Raw genomic sequence first — 7448 nt, forward strand, 5'->3', positions numbered from 1 at the left:
CCCCACCCATCCTTACACAAGCATCTATGGAGCATAGACTATACGTTAGCCCCTATGCCAGACCCTGGAAGATAGACATGGACTCAGTTCTCCCAAATCTCACAGTCTAATGAAAGAAGATGAAAAACAGTGCTAAAAAGACATACAAGTGGTGCATGGTGGGGCGTCCCCGCGGAAGAAACAATGACCTTTGAACAAGGAGGTCAAGAAGGTTTCAGGACCGTGTTGGAAAACTAATGTTGAGAAATCACTTCCTGTTTCCAGACTTTGGTTTCTTTATCTATGAAGGAGATTTGGTCAGATGAGTCCTAAGGTCTTTCATCACTCTGACATTCTGAATAACATCTTTTGCTTTCTCTTGTGGTACACAATATTACCCGCCTAATGACCAGTTTTAATTCCATCAGCTCAGTGCTTACCACACTGACCCAAACACAGGGAGCTCCCATTTCCCATTACAAATGCTTTCATGGCCAGGGCTGTTAAGGAAAGAAAGTCTGTGGTAGACAGGATCAGGGCTTTCTTGTCCTATTTGGAGTTGAAAGTAGGGAGATTATGATTTGGGACTTAGAGACCACATTTTTCTTTCCCTCCCCTTAATAGATACAAACAAAGTTAGGGTAATAAGGTGGCTTGGCTGCAACATCTGCCCTTTCGTATCTGTGGACAGCTGAATGAGGGCCACTGTCGAGTGGACAAAGCCATGACTCATCAAATGAGAAAGGATTAAAAATCCAAGGATGAGAAAGCAAGCAGTCCTTTCATTGAGAGGAAGCAGAATAGCTTGTGTGGCCAGACTGAAATACAAAGGATACGAATTTGTTTTTAGAAAACTGTGAGGCAACTATTATATATAGAATGGATAAACAACAAGGTCCTACTGTATAGTGCAGGGAACTGTATTCAATATCCTGTGATAAACCATAATGGGAAAGAATATGAAAAAGAATGTATATATGTGTGTGTGTGTGTGTGTGTATAACTGAATCGCTTTGCTGTACAGCAGAAATTAACTTGTACAACATTGTAAGCCAACTATACTTCAATTAAAAAAGAGACTAGTGCTCTAAAGCGCAATTAGGGGTTAACGGTAGGGTCTTTTCTGGGTCCTTTCTTGGTTAAGTGTGTCTGGCAGAGGTATGATCAGAATTAGACAATGTACAGGAGACAAGCAACTGCATGCAGCCCCACACAGGGGTCCATGAAGAGAAAAACATTCATGTATTCAGATACCCTGTGAACATTAAATGTATATCAGGCACTGCAAGGATACAGGAATGTAGATGATATAGGTGGTTTGTGCCTTCAAATGTGTTTGTCACCTCCAGATTTATGCATCTTTTCACAAGGTCCACTAGTGATTAATTTCATGGGATGTTATTGTTTTACTGACTGTGTTATGGTTATCCAGAAAAATAGAAAAAGAACAGAAGCAATAGCATGTAGATTAGATAGATAGATAGAAAGATAGATGATAAATGATAGATAGATAGATGATAGATAGATAGATAGATAGATAGATAGATAGATAGATAGATAGATGATAGATAGATATAGATAGATGATAGACAGATAGATATGGAGGGAGGAAGGAGGAAGGGAGAGATTTAGAGTTTTTTTTTAATTGGCTCATTCAGTTGTGGGGGCTGGTAAGTCTGGAATCTACAGGGCAGGCCAGTAGACTGGCAAGCCCAGGGAAGAATTGATGTTGCAGTCTTGAGTCTGAAGACAGTCTGGAGGAAGAATTCCTTCTTCTTCAGAGGATCTAAGTCTTTTCTCTTAAGACCTTCAGCTGATTGGATGAGGCCCACCCAGACTATGGAGGGTAATCTGCTTTACAGGATGTCTACTGATTTCATTGTTAATTGCATCTAAAAAAATACCTTCACAGCAACAGCTGGTGTTTGACCTAACAACTAGGTACCATAACCTAGCCAAGCGGACAGTTAAAACTAACCATCACACTGACTTACTGCCATATCTTGAAACTGCTAGGAATAACATGAAATACAGGCCTGCCCGTTGTAGAGTTTAATGAAATATAACACACACCAAACATTAAATGGTAAAGGGAAGCTGAAATTGCCCTATGCCACCAAAACACTACTCTTCTTGATGTCCTTTATCCTACAGATGGAGAGACTTGTGGGTTCTTTTTTCTTGTGCCAATAAGAGAGGTTCCCTTGTTTTTCTAGACCTCCCGGGCTGTTCTGTTTTCTTTCCTTTGTCCTTCAAAGCCTTCTTTTTGGTTAATTGAGTATTTTTTTTATGATTCCTTTGTATCATCATTCTTGGCTTACTAGCCATAATCAATATTAGTGCCACCCTCAAAGACTTCGAGGATGTTAGGTTGGTAATCCCCATCATTCCCCTATTTGGTTTGCTGGTGTGGCTCTTGCAAAGATGCAGATGAATCAGGGCAGATGATGATGTACTGCCACACAGTTTATCAATTGATAGCTCTGATATGGCATCATTATTACAACATACTCTGGCACAAGGTATGCAGATATTGATCTGGAAAATGCATTTTTCCCCATTTCCTCTAAGAAAGAAGACCAAAATTGGTCTGCGCTGACCTGGAAATTATGGCAGTCCACATCCACTGTCTTGCCCCCAGGCCCATGTTAACTACTGCTTTGCTCTCTGTCACAATTACTATATTAATGTCATCATGCTTATCAGATCTGGGGAATAGGAAGTGGTAAGTACTTTGAATGCCCTAAAAAGACTTACCACTCTAGAGGATGGAAAATAAGCATACAAAGATTCAGAGGCTTGATACGTGGTAAAGTTTTTAGAGACCCAATGATCTGGACATCCTCAGGGCATCATCTCTAAGGCAGAGGACAAATCATTGCACCAGACCCCTTCTATCACTAAGAAAGAGGTATAGCAATTGGTGGATCCTCCTTGGATTCTGTAGATAGCCTATACTATATTTGAAAATAATGCTCCAGCCCCTTTATCAGTGCCTCAGAAGGTTTCCAGTTCAGTGCGATGCTCAAAGCAAGAGAGGGCTTTGCATCAAGTTCAGGATGCTATACAAACTGCCCTGCAGCTTGGGCCATATGACCAATAGCTCCAATGAAACTAAAGGGATCTGTGTGAGGACAAAAACTTTGAATGGCCCTGAAGGGTCGTTTTCTTCCCCTTTTTGGTAGCTTAACAGAGACCTGGTTTAGTAGGTCTGTGTTAGCTCAATGTAACACGCTTTGCTGGTCTTCTGAAGCACCTCCTTTCAAAGAAGTTCATTTTCCCACCGCACGAAGCTTCCACTGTTACGTCATCCCAGAGATGTTCCCTGCTCGCCCCCATCCAATAAATATGTAGAGAATTATGACTGTTGGGCTCTACATATTTAGAACACCAGCCATGGTATTCGCAGACCGTCTATGTCCAGTGTAAACTAATGAGGGTCCAGAGGATTGTGTGTGTTCTAATACCTCTCCACTGTAAGCACCCGCCATTAATCTTAGGTTCTGTGTATGTCCATGCTACCATAGCGTATATTGACACGGCATGGAGTTTCTGGCAAGCCAGTGTAAGAGAATTATAGGCTGTCATGGATCTGAAGCAATCTGCCTTCTGCAGCAGAGAATTCCTATTTGTAAAACAATTCCTACTGTGCCACAGAGTCCTAGTAAAGAGTGAGTACCTAGTCATGGGATACCAAGTAAATGCGTGACCTGGAGCTGCCAATCATAACCCACCAAGTCACATGGTTCGGCAGGCCAGCAACACTCCAGTTTCTGATGGAAATTTAGGATTGGGCTCAAGCAAGTCTAAGTGAGTTGTATGAACACATTGCCCCCGTGTCACCTGCATCTGTTGCAACAAAGCTTCTCTCTTAGCTTACAAATTGACTTAACAAGAGGCCCTGTGCCAGCTGATGACAGAGGAAAAATCCTCAGTCCTGGTTCTGCTTAAGGTTAGCACTGAATGATGCGGTGAGGGGAAATACCTCTGCAGGCAGAGCTTTGAATGGTGCACTTGATCATCTCATTTGTATGAGGAAGTAGGTGGTGTGAGGTGAAGCCTCTTGGGCAGTGATGAATAGGTTGGCTGGTTGCTCAAGGGCTTGGAAGAAGCAAGATTGGTAGATTGAAAGTAAGAAAGTGTAGGGAAGAGGCATGTGGATAGACCTGAGAAGAGACCTCTGTGCTTTCCATCAATGCCCACTAGAAAGCATTCACTACAGGGGAGGTTCTGGTCAGTGAGGAAGATCAGTACTCACAATGGTCACCTGTGTCACCCACAGTAAGAAACTGATCCTACCTCATGGCCTGGTAACACACACACACACACACACACACACTCACACACACACTCACACACTCACATGGAGCTAAAGTTTCATGAAACTTCCTTCTTATGTGCTAATTACAACCCACTAACTTGATATTGTGACTCAATAATAGGATGTGAAATGTGAATCATCATTTGAAAAATACTGATGAAAATCAATCCTACCCTTCACTTCCCTTTAAGGATACTGAGCTCTAAAGAAGGCACAGTTTTGCTAAAGACTATTAACAGATCCAGGACTAAAATTCATATTTCTGACTCTCAGATCAATTTATTTTCTGATATGTTTCTCACATTTGTTAAAGAAAGAAAAAAGGGATACATCTGCAGTAATATGAGCTACAAGGTATTTTGAGAAACCTCCTTTTTAATAAACATCTATGAATAAACCCTAAAATTCAACAAACATCCTTTAAAATGCATAGCTTAGCCTACAGGAAAGGAAAAGTTTAGGGAGTCAAAGTCAAAACAGAAGTAGGAGTCCAGAGCTGTTATGCAGAATGAAAAGCCAACAAGAGGTATAAATCTACGTCATCTTCTGGAATATTACTCAGCCATTAAAAAAAGAACAAAATAATGCCATGCTACTATATATAAAATAGATAACCAACAAGGACCTACTGCATAGCACAGGGAACGATACGCAATATTTTGTAACAACTTTTAAGGGAAAAGAATCTGAAAAAGTATATATATATATATACACACACACACACATACATATATAAAAATAAAATATTTTTATTTTTATGTGTATAAATGTGTATTTTAATTTTTATGTGTATAAAATATTAGTTGTCTATCTGAAATTCAGATTTAGCTAGGTATCCTGGGGTTTTTTTTTCCCCTAACTCTGGCAACTCTAATCATAGTTCCCTACATATTCCCACAGATGAAGTTCAGCCAAACATGAGTCTAAAAATGTAAAATTGCTAAACTCATATAGGAAACAAGCCATCATGAGAAAGTGCAGGAAGAATAGAAGATTTTACATCTAAAGACCTCAGATATTTGTTACCAGATAATGAATATAAACAATTATATTACAGAAAGAAGGGAACTGAAAACCTGACACTGAAAACAAAATACCATCAAAAATGACCAGGCAGAGTTGAAGAAGTATCAAACAGACTTTATGGAAATAAATATAATCAGTAAACCAGTAAATGAATCTGAACAAATTACCCAAAATGCTAAAAGAAAACATGAGAAATATGAAAGGGAAGTTAAGAAACAAGGAGGGTAGATTGGAAAGGTCTAACATATAACTCTTGGAGTTTCAGAAGGAGAGAACAGAAATAATGAAGAAAAGGAAATGTCCAATAAATTAATGACCAAGTATTTTCCATAATTGACGAAATATATGAATCTTCCAATTCAGGAAAACAGAAATCCCAAGCAGAATTTAGTGAAATGGCAAAACAAGAGAGAAAAATCTCAAAATCAGCATATTCAAGAGAGAATGTACTTATAAAGGAATATTGAATTGACAGAATTCTCAATAGCAACAATGGAAGCCAAAGATATTGGAATAATACCATATTTAAATTGTCTACACCAAACTATCATTCGTGCAAAGCAGATTTTGAAAACGGTTTGTCATTAATAGGTGATAAATTAATTCACTGATTTTTTTAATATTTAAAAATGTTTTATTTAAAATTTACAAAGAGGTGAATACAGTAATAGTTACAGCATTATAGTTTGTAATAAAGGCTGAAAAAAGTAAATACTATCAGAGACATGAAAAACTAGTTTTAGTACAGCCATTCAGAGGTGAATTCCTATATGAATTAGAGTTAAACTGATCAACATAGATTAATCTCACAATGTTGCCAAAAGCAAGTTGGAGAAAAATGCGTTCAGTATGACACCCTTTCTACAAATTTTAAAAATATGTAAGATATTATTATTGCTTAGTATCTATTCGGATATAGAAAAATTACAAATGTAAGGGAAAGGTAAACACAAAGCTCAAGCTGTTTATTATGACTGGAGGAGGTGAAGAGACCCACAGACCCTCAACCATGTTCATAGTGTTTTATTAAACTGTGAAGTGTACATGGTGTCATATTATTATTTATACCATTTTTAATCTTAAATACCTTACCATAACTTATAAAAAGAAATGAAGAGGAGAAAAGAGGGAGAACATCTGAAGTATTTATAAGCTCTTTTCATCTTGCAAAGTAAAATGCACAGTGAATGGTGAAATTATAGTGGTTGAAGGGAAAATTCAGATAAGAGAGTTAAAGAGGTTCTGCGTAAAGTTAGCAGACAGAAACTCTTACCGTAAGAGCAGGCTTAGTTAAAGGGCTGCTCCTCCAGTTGTCTAGTGATTTTATAAACAGAAGTCAGGGGGACCTCTACTAGTTTTCAGGCCCCATCACTGTGGCTCTGACCTAAGGCCAGGAGGCTGAGGCTGCAACCAGTGGCTGGAAATGAGAAGGAAACCTGGCTCCCTCTCTGCTCTGCCCAGCTGTCCTCAAACTGGTGACCAGTAGGGAACTGAGGGGCCACTATAAAAACTCATTTCTACTAGAGACCAGCTTTAGCTGCTACTGCTACTGCCTCCTTCCTTTCTGCATCTCAAATATTAGTAAGGGCATCTCACTGGACCCAAAGTCATCTCCACAATGCCAGGGCAATTCAGAGACTTCCAGACCTTTGTGACACATAAAAATGGGGATTTAGCATTCAGGGAACTGGATTTTGAGTGATACTAAATACTATCTGGAGCAAACCCACACCACGCTGGCCTCTGAACATAAACACACACAAACTTCTATCACATTAAACACTCTGGAAAACAAGAACAGTAACAACAGCATGCTCCTAACACAATACAAGTATCCTTCATACAAACAAAAACACTCTGTTTCTCTTCCCCAAAGTGGGAACCAAAGTCTCATAAATCACAATATCCATCTCTGGGTGATAATCATTTCTCTTTCAGTTCTATCACATTCCACCTGTATATCTTTGTGTCCAAACAACAGATCCCAAGGCATAATTATATGTGAAAAGAACTTAACGGGGAAAATGCCTGGGAAGGATAAAAGGCAGAGGAGTGGCATCAGGCAGCATGTCTCCAGACCCCAGTGCAGGTCTGAGAAAGTCTCGATCAGGTTGATGGGATC

The sequence above is a fragment of the Hippopotamus amphibius genome, chromosome 2, assembly GCF_030028045.1.
Source record: "Hippopotamus amphibius kiboko isolate mHipAmp2 chromosome 2, mHipAmp2.hap2, whole genome shotgun sequence".
Classification (NCBI taxonomy): Eukaryota; Metazoa; Chordata; class Mammalia; order Artiodactyla; family Hippopotamidae; genus Hippopotamus; species Hippopotamus amphibius.